This window comes from Hordeum vulgare, chromosome 7H, assembly GCF_904849725.1.
Source record: "Hordeum vulgare subsp. vulgare chromosome 7H, MorexV3_pseudomolecules_assembly, whole genome shotgun sequence".
NCBI classification, from domain to species: domain Eukaryota; kingdom Viridiplantae; phylum Streptophyta; class Magnoliopsida; order Poales; family Poaceae; genus Hordeum; species Hordeum vulgare.
In genome coordinates this window covers 453,848,397-453,861,493 of record NC_058524.1, presented here as the reverse complement: position 1 = coordinate 453,861,493, position 13,097 = coordinate 453,848,397, and the positions used below count along the sequence as shown (strand labels likewise).

Here is a 13,097-nt window from a genome sequence, read left to right as displayed (position 1 = left end):
TAGTCGTCCTACCTGGTACGACCCCATCACGAGAGTGACACCGATCACTCCCGCCACTAGTAATGTGGCTCTTTGCTAGTACCGACCAGAGTAATCAACAAAGCCCCGTTCCATAAAGGGGTATCGTGGTCGTACTGGTAAGGTTGGGATGGTCGACACATCATAAATCTAATCCCATTTCCGAAACCGTACTCACACAAAAACACCGGTGCATCACTTCACCAAAAGTGATCACCAACTCATCATCACCCTCGGGCATTAGTGGCACCCGACGGGGTTTTCATAAACTCTTTATTTAACTCATCATCATGCTCATGATAATATGCTCTATTTTTACTTATCAACATGGTAATAACATGACCTTCACGGGTAGGGTCAAGCTCAATGCAATGATCTTACTCTACTAGTCAGCATGACAGTAGCATGATCCTAATAGATGGTAGGGTCAAGCTCATCATGCTTGTGCTCCGAGGAGACACATGAATAACATCATCAACATGCAAGGGCTTGAAGAAGCCTCCGGTGTCATCACCACAATGATGAACCGACATCGTGATCACATGCAACGGGAAAATACCAACTATGCTAGCATGCAACAATGTTTGTGTTCAAGTCATGGTCAAAGGCTGCTTGCCTTGGTCAGCTAGGTATTCGGGGTCTTCGAGGTCTTCTACTCTGGATCCTCCGTCACTCGGTAACTCTACCGTCGAGAAAGGAATAAATAAATAATAGCTCTGACTAAAACAGATCGCAAAGTGCTTTTAAAAATGTTGCAAAGTTTGAATAAATTCAGTTTATTATTTTGGAAAATGTTTCCTATAGTTTTTATTAGCTAAGCATATTTATTTAAAAGCAAACACAAGCAAACAAGTGATTTTTAATATCATTTTATTATACCAAAATAGTTTCTGTTATTGATAATTGTGAAACACTACAGAATCAAATACTACACATTTTAGGAAATTACTGGTGGAAGAATCATATTTTTCTACTGGCTAAATATTTTTATAAAAATCATTTAAGTTACTGGATTAAAATAAAAGGAAAAGGCCAGGGGAACAGATCCAGCCGGCCCAGCCAGCAGGCCTGGCCACTAGGCGCGTGCGGGCCAGGTTCAAACCTGACCTGCGGGCCCCTGGGGTCAGCGTCAGCGGCTGCGCGCGCTGGCTGCCCCAGGACACCGACAGGTGGGCTCCACCTGTCGGGTCCTTCTCCTACCTCCAGCCAGAGAGGTGGAGACGGACGCCGGCGAGGCTGCCGTTGTCCTCAGGCCAATCTAGGAGCGGGAACGGGTCCCTCGTGCCTCCGCCTAGCTACTCGTGGTCGGGGCGTCACCGGAGGTGGTCTGTGTCGCGGGCGACGAGGTGACCGTGGCGGAAGGGTTTCGGGTTGGTGTTGAACTAGTGGCTAGGGGCACGGATTTGCTTGGGAAGTTGGGGGAAATGTTCCTGGTGTCAAGGGGAGTGTAATGGGAGGTTGGGCAGCGCAGGAGCCGACGTGTAGCCGGAGATCGACCGGAGCTCCGAGGCGGAGGGGCCTCGGTCGATCTCGAGCACTGGGGCTCTGCGAGCTCGATTGGGTGGCTAGGGGGTGTCTACTCATTATGCTGAAGCTGCTTGGAGGGTGCTGGGGTGTGCCGGGGGGACCTATTTATAGGCCAGCAATGGTGACCCGACTCGGGCGCGCCGGTGACTCACCGTAGCGCGCGTGAGAGAACAGTGAGGTGCTGGCCGCGAAACCACGGGTTCGGGACGTGGTTTAGGCCCTCCAGGTGCATCGGCCGCAGAGGGAAAGCGAGTGGGGTCGAGCCGCAGCGACCGTGCATGCTCGGCCGCGTCGGGCGCGCACGGGCACGCGTCGCGTGAGCTCTTGCGCGAGGGGAGAGGGTCCCCGGGGGTAGCTTTGCACTGAATGGTTGTCGGGGGAGCGTTTGGACATAACTGGGGAGGTTGGGAACGGCCGGGGCATCATCCGCTTGCGGGAAGCTCTCTGCAGCGCGCCCAAAGCGCAGTTTTGGCTTGCCACGGCATGCTGGCACGCTCTAGGGCACTTGGGACGTGTTGCTGGGAGTGTGCCTAGCCATTGTGGTCTAGTGGGAGCCCGAGCTGGTCAAGGGAGCAAGGAACACTAGTGTTGCCTGTACTGCCCTGCGGCTCAAATTGGAGTTCTTGTCACTTGTGCTTGGAGTTGGGGAGGGGCTGATTGACTGGGTGCTCAGGGTGTTCTGGGGCTCTAACCCACCAAGTTTGGGGCCTTGCCATTGGGTAAAACAGTGGCTAGGAGGGTTTTTACCTTCTTGTCAGTAGATGTTCGACAGTGACTTGGGGTGCTTCCACTCCACCACTGGAAATGAAACTTAACAGGTTTGGTCTTGGGGTAAAAACATGGGGTTTCACCAAATTTGAGCTCCATTGAACCAGTTTGGCTTTGTAAACTTGAAAATGCCTCAAAATGACCAGTACTATCCTTTACAAAGGAAGTGTGGCCAAACAGAGTCTCACAAATCCCATCTTTGGTGTGGAGTCCTCATTTGGGGTGTCAAACACCTCTGCAAAGTTTCAGCTCCATTGGAGAAACTTTGCAATGTAGAGTTGTTCCAACTCTTCTCTGGATAGAGAGTGTTTTAGCCTCATTAGGTGCACTTCCCCACCTTGGATCAAGGTGAGATTTTAGGTGAGCACCTAATATGGCTTGGGAGGGCTCCTGTAATTTTATGGGAATTTACTGAGATAATTTCCTTTGGACACATCTCAAAAAGCTAAAACAGACAGAAATGGTTTTCAGGGTTTTACTCAAATAATATTAATATAAAATAGGGTTGAAAATCTTATATATGGAAAATATATGTCCTAGTGAGCTTCCATGAATATACTCAGAATTTTCTAAGGCAGGAAAGCAATTTTCCTTGTCGGAATATCATTACTGGCCTTAGAAATAGACATAGATATAAAATAGGAAAATAATATTTTAAATCACCAATTAATGTTTTTAATGAATGAAAATAATATTTGGATCAGACCACCAACTTTGGTGGGAAGTGCCACTTGGCTTCATGAGCTAGTAGTGTATCCCAACATGGTGAAGGTGATCTTGATATAAAGGAAAAAGGGTTTTTGGAAGAGAGCAAAATAATAAGTTTTCATGGGTTTGAGTCATCAAACAAGCAAGCATTCACTCATACAAGGGTTCACATTGCACTCACAACATTATTTGAAAAAGTTTTAACAAGCTTTGATTTTTGCAACATAAAATACTTGTGGTGAAAAACAGGGTGTGACAGAATTTGTCAGATTCAACCACACCTGAAAGATTTGTATCTACAAGCACAGTAGTAACAACAAAGTAATATGATAACAACGGTGTGAGAAACAATCTGTTGACGGCAGACTATTCCTAACGATTGTATCAACGGCGCCTCCGTTGCCGCGTTAACGGAAGTTGTCAGTTCCCGTCAACGTTCGGTGAACCAACAGTGTAGCAGGTAGCAGCAGTGTGACGAGCAATAGCAGTGGCAAGGAATAACAGTAGTAACAGCGGTAGCAAGTAGCAACAGTAGCAAGCGGCAGTAATAGCAATAGTAGCAGCAGAGCAAGACAAGTAACAACAGTAGCAACAGTAGTAGCAGCAGCAGAGCAAGACAAGTAACAGCAGTAGCAACAGTAGTAGTAGCAGCAGCACAGCAAGACAAGTAACATCAGTATCAGTAGGACAAACTCGTAGTCAATGGGTCGGTGATTTGTTTGGATGATATTCATCATGCAACAGCTATAACACGTAGAAATATGTGGCTAGCTCCCGTTCGTCGATGTGATGTAGGCATGCATTCCGTGTGTCGTCATACGTGCTTAGGGAAAAGAACTTGCATGACATCTATTGTCCATCCCTCCCGTGGCAGCGGGGTCCAAAAGGAAACTACAGGATATTAAGGTTCTCCTTTTAATAAAGAACCGGACCAACGCATTAGCACTTGGCGAACACATGAACTCCTCAAACTATGGTCATCACCGGGAGTGGTTCCGGTTATTTTCACTCCGGGGTTGCCGGATCATAACACATAGTAGGTAACTACAACTTGCAAGATCGGATCTAAAACACACATATATTGGTGACAACATAATAATTTCAGATCTGGAATCATGGCACTCGGGCCCTAGTGACAAGCATTAAGCATGGCAAAGTAGTAGCAACATCAATCTCATCACATAGTGGATACTAGGGATCAATCCCCATCAAAACTAACTCGATTACATGATAGATCTCATCCTACTCATCACCGCCCATCGAGCCTACGAATAGATTACTCACGAACGATGAAGAGCTTCATGGAATTGGAGAGGGAAGAAGGTTGATGACGACGATGGCGATGATTTCCCCTCTCCGGAGCCCAAGACAGACTCCAGATCTGCCCTCCAGATGAAGAACAGGTGGTGGCGGCGCCTCCGTATCGCAAACGCGACGAAAACTTCTCTTTTTATTTTTTCTGGGACGAAAGGCAACTTATAGAGCTGAGGTTGGGGGCGGCAGAGCCGTGTGGGCCCCACAAGCCTGCCCACCGCCACCAGGGGGTGGTGGCGGAGCAGGGGCTTGTGGCCCACTGGCCCACCCCCTGAGGTGGAACTTGGCGCATATATTTTTTATATTTTCCAAAACTGATCCCCGTAAATTTTCAGGACATTTGGTGAACTTTGATTTCTGCACAAAAATAACAGCAAGGCAATTCTGCTGAAAATAGCGTCAGTCCAGGTTAGTTCCATTCAAATCATGCAAATTAGAGTTCAAAACAAGGACAAAAGAGTTTGGAAAAGTAGATACAATGGAGACGTATCAACGCCCCAGTCCCATCCTCTCTCCTCCCGAGCAGACCACGCCGCCGGTCAGTTACCTCCTCTCTCCCCCGAGCTCGCTCCTTTATCTCCCTCACGTTGCCGCCGCCAGCCCCTGAGGCAAAGGACGCACACACAAACCTACCCCTCCACCCAACGGGATGGCGACCAGGGCGGTCGTCGTGGGTGAGGCCGTCGGACGCTCCGAGCAGGCCGTCCATCGCGGGCGTGGGCGAGAGCAGGCCGTCCACCGCGTGTGTCGGCAACGGTCGGCGCGAGCGAGGCCGACGACAAACGACGAGGCTCGCAGACGGCTGATGCGGGCAAGGCGTCAGCAGGCGGCGAGGGGAGCAGGGCGGTTGACACGGGCTAAGACAACGGCATGGTGGGCAGGCTGTCCGGTGCGGGCGAGGGCGGCGGCCAGCGCGTGCGAGCATGGGTGAGCGCGGCCAGGCAGAGCCTGGTGCGTGTGAACGTGGCTGGGCGGCAGCGCGGCCAGCACCGACCCGACCCTCCGTCCTCTCCTCTCCAACGAACCGATTTTACTTTTCTCGGCTACAGCAACCGACTCGGGACCTGCGGCGCGCCAAGAACAGCCCCGACCCATGAGTCAAGGGATAGATGTTTTTTGTTCGTGTGATGTTGTTTGCCTAGGGATAGATGTTTTTTTGTTCCGGGTGATGCATGTTGTAAAGAAAATTGGATGATGATTTTTATCTCTATAATTTCAGCAAAAATATAATTTGCATATGTTTTTATCATTGTTTGTCATCAAGAAACTCTAGCGGCAGCGGCAAGCTAATAGATATATTGTTTCATATTTTTTTAATAAATAATTTTTTTGTCGTTTAGATCTACGGCGGACAACAAAATTGCCTAACGCTTTTGTGTACTAACCCTGCGGTCTTCATGAGAGTTCTATGTGGGGTTAGGTGTGTTTTCATGGGCTTGAGTCAAGGGGAAGATCTCATACAACCCATGGACGATGACGTCAAGTGGTGATCGTCATCAAGATTGCGGTGTGCAAGTTCAAGTGGGGCATCACGAAGATATCTTGCTTGAAACTTGCCATCCATTATGGTGGCAATGCACTTGTGAAGATGCGCCGAAGAGTGGCTCACCCATAGTGGAGTATGGGGGAGCAATTTACAAGTGTTCATCGAGCCATCAGAATCAAGAAACATGGTCCATCTTGAGGAAGTCAAGATCATCATCATCTAGCTCAAGTGGACTATGTGCAAGGTATAGGTTTGTCCTTGATAGGGTTTCTATTTTAGGATAGATTGTCATACTGTCAAGGGGGGGCTCGCAAGTGAGTAGCTTGATCGTATCATTCGCTGAGAGATCAAACCATTTGCATCCTTGCATCATCTTTCTTGGTTCTTGCTTGGTTGTTCTCTTTGTGAGTTTTAGAGCTTATGGTCATCTTTATGACAAGCTCGAGTTCATCAAAAACGGAGTTCATGTCCATCTTCTATGATGTTTTTGGTGTTGGAGTTTTTTCCAATTCTTCATTCATAGAGGTTTCACATCTCTATATCATTGGCATTTTCATAACTCACGTTGGATAGCTCTTGTCGTCCTGAATCCAACAAGCTTGAGTTTGCTCAATTCGGAGCTCGTATATGAATTTATGGCAGTTCTAGGCAGGTTTTCTGTTCCAAGCGGTAGTACCGCTCCCACGAGTGGTACTACCTCTTATCATCAGTAGTATCCACTACAGGAATCATGCATTTTGCCGTCAGGACGCTACAGAGGTGAAAGAAAGAATACAAACGACGAAAATTTTGTCGTCAGCCCATGGCGGCAAACAATGTCGCCATCCACCATGCCCGCAAAAAGGTATATTGTCGTCAGTCTTCATTCAAGCAGACGACAAAGATTTTGCTGCCAGTGAATATGTTTTGCCGTCAGCTAGACGGGTTATGGAGATACCCATTGATAGATATTGATACAAGGAGTAGGGGTTGCCATGCAAATGATGAACTAGAGCTATAAGTGTATGAAATTTCCAGTGAAGCTATGTGGGGTGTGCATCCAACTTGCTTGCTCATGAAGACCTCAGGCATTTAAGGAAGCCTGTCGGGGATAATACCCCGCAGTGTAACCCGGCTTGGAGTATGACCCGCCAAAGGACTTGGCGATTCATCGGCGACTCGGCAGTGACCTGGCGGGCGACTCATACTTGTCCCCACAGGCGACTTAGATAAATGACAAAGGCCCAAGGCCCAGCGTGCACCCTGGCATAAGGCGACTCATAGAGAGGCCAGGAGGGCCGACTCACAAGAGAAGGCCCAAGAAGAAAGACTCCCACAAGAAGGAAACAAGACCCGGATTAGGATTCAAGAGAGACTAATCATATTCCTGCTCCTAGTAGGACTCTACATGTAAACCTACCCCTTCCACCTATATAAGGAGGGGTAAGGTGCCCCAAGAGGGACAAGATTCACAACTTAGGTCTAGACAAGACAAATCATGAGATAGACAGATTAGACACCCGCGACATTAGAGGTGGTGAATCTGCACCCTTGTAATCGAGATCATCATCTTCATCGATGAAGCACAAGCAGGACGTAGGCTTTTACCTCCATCGGACGGGCCGAACCTGGGTAAACTTGCGTCTCTCGATTCCGACCAACCCCTTCAAGCCGCCACATGGTTGCGATGGCCTCACACCTAAGTTCTCTCACGAGGACATCTGCCGTGACAAACCACGATAGTTGGCGCCCACCGTGGGGCTGATCGCACGGTGGAATTGTGTTCTTGAAGGGAATTCTTTAGGGACCGGGAAGCTCGCGATTGTTCAGATGAAGAAAAGCCGAGACTTGTCAATTTGGAATTAGGGTTTGCTGTTCTACACGCTCGGATGGGACGAGATTTTTTGAGTCTGAATAGAGGATCTATTTCTACTAGTTCTACCACGTGTCGCGGAGTTCGTGAGCTTTCCTGCAGAGCCACCATATGCTGCGCTGCCGCATCGTCACCTGAGATCGATTCTATGGTGCAGCTGTCACGGGTAATTACCTCTGCTACACCCAATGCACATCTGGTTGCGTTGTTGTTGAACTATCAAATCCCAAAGCTACAAAGAACTACAGCGTCCAGACAAGATAAGGGGACTGTTCCCTCATATCAAATTAAAAGCAAAAACAGCGTCCAGTATCAAACATCGCGTACATGAAGCTATTGGAAGAAAGACCACAGTTCAGAGGCAGACTCGGTCTCGTCGCAACTGCTGCTGGCTTCGTCGCAAGCTGCCCTACCATGCTGGTGACGCGCCTCCGCCTCGCTCCGAGTTCATCTCGATCTGGGACGGTGTCGCCCTGTATTAAGCCGACCCCGAGCCACAATATCCTTGAGCCGCCGCTCTTACGGTCGACTCCACCCACTGTATTGCGATGAGCTCCGGCCATCCGCTCACCTGCCCCGCGCAGTCTGCGCTCAAACACACCCGTCAAGCCGCCGGCCGTCTTGCCGTCTCCTCCCCTGCTGGTCTTCTCCACAACTGCAGTTTTCGCTTCAACTCGCCCGGCTGCATCGGTCGCGCCATGCCTTCGCCTTCATCTCCGCATGCTCCAACCCGCCGCACCTCCACCTTCAGCCGCAGCTCTCGCTGCTGCGCGACGCTGCGCCTGCCGTGTCCGCCACCGTGCGCCTCGCTCCGCCACCTGCCTCAATGCGCGCCACGGCCGCACACCTGTTGCCGATGTTGGAATCCCTAGCCCGCCGCACGTTCCTCCTGCGTGCCCGTAAATCGTCGCCACACCTTACTGCCGAGGCCTTGGGCCTTGCCGCTGTCGCCTCTCCTGCCATCAGCACCAGAAGTGGCATAACAGTGTTGGACATTAAAACCGCTTTGGACAAATCCTCCGCTGACTTTTCGTGGACAAAGAGCGGCCAGAGAAGTACCTTCATCAACGAATCCGACTAAAGTCTGAAAACCAATTTGCTGTAAACTACCTCATCGAGAATAATCTCACCGTAGCCTAGAGGAGCAAACGAGTTTGCTCGGTGTAATTGCTATACTCCGTCGTTCGTCCGGGAGGAAACACACCTATTGACTGGGAAACAGAAGCAAAAAAGGAGAGACCTGCTCCACTAGCAGCGGGCTCATCAAAAGAAAAAGAGGGATGGAGCTCACGGCCACCAAGTGCCAAGGCATCATTCACGTGCATGTGTTGCCGTGGAGAAGATAAAACTAGTATTTCTAGTGCTCCGGTCCAGAGAAAACCATCCAAGCTTTGCGCGAGGTCACACCATCAAAATGAAAAGACGTGGGAGACTAGTTGGTGAGAAGATAAAGGAAAAACCCTTCCTATCTATAGTTTGATAGAAGAAGAGCGCCAGACTAGTCAACAACCATTGATTCAATCCGATGCTCATAACGTACTTTTGGTATGTAAGGGAAAAAATCCCGTCATCTTAGAATTAATGTCCTGCAAATTAACCTCTCTCTGATCTCTCGCCCCAAATGCCTCGATCCATTCATCGCCAACAGCACGGACATGCCCAAGCTCGCCTCGCCCAGATCCCCTTCCATCTGTGCATGTCGCCGCGATCGCGTCTCGCGCCTCCTCGGTCTCGCCCCAAGCCGGCCTCCCCTTCAAGTCGCCGTGCTGTTCACCATGGACTCGACACCAGCCAATTTCTCCTCCCGCAGCAGCCGCTCCTCCCACGCCGGCTGCGTCGCCGCCGCACACTGCCTCTACCGTGCCTCGACTCGCCGACATCGCGTCCAAGCCGTCCCGACCCCTCGCCACGCCGGCCGGGACGCCTCCGCACCCCTGCTCCTCTAGCCGTTCCTTCGCTGCACCGGCCGGGTCGCTCCCGCGCGCTCGCTCCGCTTGGCCGCTCCATTGCCGTACTGCTCACGTCGCCTCACCTCGCTCAACCACCGAGCATCTAGCCGCCCACGCCATGATAGGCCTCACCTCAAGCCGGGACTCGCCACAAGCGGGAGGAAGCAGCCGGCCCGGCCTGGCCATTTGCATCGTCAAGCCGCCCTGTCAGTGGACGGAAGCTGCGCCTTGGCCGCCCCACCAGCCTTAGCCACTGCACCATGGCCGCCCCTGGCTCGCCTTCACCATGCGGGTCGCTGACGCCTCGTACCCCGAGTTGGTTCACCGCTGCTTCATAGCTTCTTGTATAAAGAGTTTCGAAAAATATGCATCCGTAGTCACTGGAAAAACAATTGTTTCAATTGTTTCCTTTTTCCAAAATTTCATGCTTCCACCTGAAACTAATAATGCACCCTCTATTTTAGTCTGTAGCTTCATACCTATGTGCTTCATCTCACTCGCATGTTGGCTTCTCCTCCAGCGCCGCTGCATCCATGGTGCTCCTAATCAATACTCTGCCCATGCTACTCCTGCTAGACTCGTTGCGCTCCTCCTCGGAGATTCCATTGTTTAAGTTGGCACCCGCTTAGTCGATGTGACTAGTTCGTCGAAGGTCGTGCTTCATTGTTACAGATGTAATGCTTCTCCGGGTCTTTGTATTAAGTTTCATACTGCCTATACATGTGTTCCATTTGATTGAATACGATATATGTGCTTCTCTGTCTTATGTGGCATGTTTTCAACTTGGGTACAATATGTTTCCAAGTATCTAAATGTTTGCTTCATTTTTAAGCAGCCATGGTAGTGCTTCGGTTCCTTTTTTGTCCGTGCTTCAGTAGTTATTAACCTATGCTTTTGATGGCTCACTAGCATCAAAAATGCATCAATAGTTTTGGTACTGCATTTTCATGCTTCAATCGTAATAAAATTATGCTTTGAAATACAACCATGTGTGTTTCATAGCAGAAAATGGATCATGACAATGGTTGGAGAAAATGAGACGATGAATTGAAACATGGATTATTGTGTTGGAAACATGTTTATCATATGATGGGGACGTTTCTCAAAAAAAGAGAAAAAGTATATAGAAACATACATGATTAGAGAAAGTTTCTCAATATCCGAATCGTATATTTGGAAGCAACTTTGGTTAAAAACATCCTGATTATAATGGAAGCATTTTTCCGGTTAAATTGAAGCAAACTTTGGTATCGTTGAAGAAACGACGAGTAAAATTGGAAGCACAATATGGTTCACGACCAAAAATAGTGGTAATTTGGAACTTTTTGTGTTTCACTAAAAGCAGAATAATTTTTTGAATTGGATATAAAACTTTAGTTAGATCGAATCAAATTTAATATGTAGTGGAATCAAACTTTAGTAGTACTAGAAGTTTTCCTGTTGTAAGAAACATCAGAGTATAGAAAATAGAAAAAAAATCTATTAGATGAAAATAAAATTTATTTTTGTTAAACCGAATTATAAAATCACAGGAAGCAAATGTTTGACGCGGTATGTCATAAAAGGAAGCAATACACCCGCAAAAAAATTAAAAAATTAAAAAGAAGCAACGGAAAACAAACTAGTCTCGTTTGGAAACCCACAAACGGTGCATGTGTGAGCCGCACATTTCGGAAGGGGTAGTAATGAAGCAATCAATCAATCAATTAGCAAACCAGATCTCATGGAGGCCTGATTCAAATCGGACGACCTGATGCACTTAATCGGACGGTTTCCTATTGGTCTACGAAAATGCAAGTACCTGTAGTCTGATGCCTAGCGGTCTCCGAAGATAAAATAAAGGATATCACGTGATGGAGGATGGATCAATTAGTGCTCTATACAGCGCTAATAACCCTGGTTCAGCAAAAGAACAAGTGTAACTACGCGGTTATATTTCTCATCCCTATCCTGCAACCATGTCTGCGTTCATCCACGAAAAGATCAGGTGCTATCTATCTAATTTATTTTTATTACCACATATTAATTTCTTTGTGAACAATTACTTTGACATGTAATTTTTTATGCAAGACGATTATTTATTGAAAATGACGTCATATTACGAGTACGAAGCTCGTGTCAATCGGCGCGCCCCGGCCAACTCGCCGTCCGTGCTGACCTACAACGCCATGGGCGATTCGCGTCCCCACCGTCCTGCAACAACACGGGCGACTCGCCATTCGAGGTGACTTACAATGACGCGGCCAACTCTCACGTCTGCGCAAACAAAGACGGCTTATAATGACGCGGCCAACTCTCATGTCTACACAACCAAGACGGCTTACAACGCCATGACCAATTCTCGAGTCCATGCCAAAACGCCAGACACCGCCCTCACGGCCGGATTATGTCAACCCGCCGGTGTAGTGCTTGCCTATACGAGCCGCCCAACAGACGGACTCAAGTCGCCGCCCTCACGGCCCAGTTTATTTTAACTCATCGGTGCAGAGCTCGCCTGTACGAGCCGCCCAACAGACGGACGCAAGTCGCCGACCCCATGGTCCGGTTTATATCAACCCAGCGGTGCATTTCTCGCTCATACGAGTCGCCCAACGGACGGATGCAAGACGCCGCCATCACGGTCCGGACGACATCAACATATCGGTGTAGTACTCACTTATATGAGCCGCCCAACAGACGTGCGCAATCATCAACATTATACCGGCTTATGTCAAAATCAAGTATGGAAACTCTCAAGCCGCCTCTTTGAGCCGACTTAAGACTCGGGGGCTACATGGACATCGCTCGGCAGACTCAATTGGGATGAATAATTCAAGAACCACGGGTCTTTTCAGAAAAATCATCATCTTAGGGTGGCGCTTGAGCTTTCTGACTCGCCTCATCCTGTCGCGGCCTTATGAGCCGACTAAGCCATCATCTTAGGGTGGCGCTTGAGCTTTCTGACTCGCCCCATCCTGTCGCGCCCTTATGTGCCGACTAAACCATCATCTTAGGCTAGCGCTTGAGCTTTCTGACTCCCCCTATCCTGTCGCGACCTTATGAGCCGACGAAACCATCATCTTAGGGTGACGCTTGAGCTTTCTGACTCCCCCTATCCTGTCGCGACCATTTGAGCCGACGAAACCATCATCTTAGGGTGGCGCTTGAGCTTTCTGAGTCGCCCATCCTGTCGCGACCTTATGAGCCGACGAAACCATCATCTTAGGGTGGCGCTTGAGCTTTCTGACTCGCCCCATCCTGTCGCGACCTTATGAACCGACGAAACCATCATCTTAGGGTGGCGCTTGAGCTTTCTGACTCGCCCCATCCTGTCGCGACCTTATGAGCCGACGAAACCATCATCTTTGGGTGGCGCTTGTGCTTTCTGACTCGCCCCATCCTATCGCGACCTTATGAGCCGACGAAACCATCATCTTAGGGTGGCGCTTGAGCTTTCTGACTTGCCATATCCTGTCGCGACCTTATGAGCCGACGA

At 49.1% G+C, this 13,097-nt stretch overlaps 1 long non-coding RNA gene across 1 annotated transcript; it reads right to left on the bottom strand.

Annotated features, from left to right (window-relative positions):
• Nucleotides 1-7,884: 7,884 nt before the first annotated feature.
• Nucleotides 7,885-9,243, bottom strand: LOC123411151. The gene is made up of 2 exons (XR_006613196.1): nt 8,733-9,243; nt 7,885-8,629 (listed from the first exon to the last, which is right to left on the bottom strand). It is a non-coding gene; the product is annotated as an uncharacterized LOC123411151 (long non-coding RNA).
• Nucleotides 9,244-13,097: the final 3,854 nt, after the last annotated feature.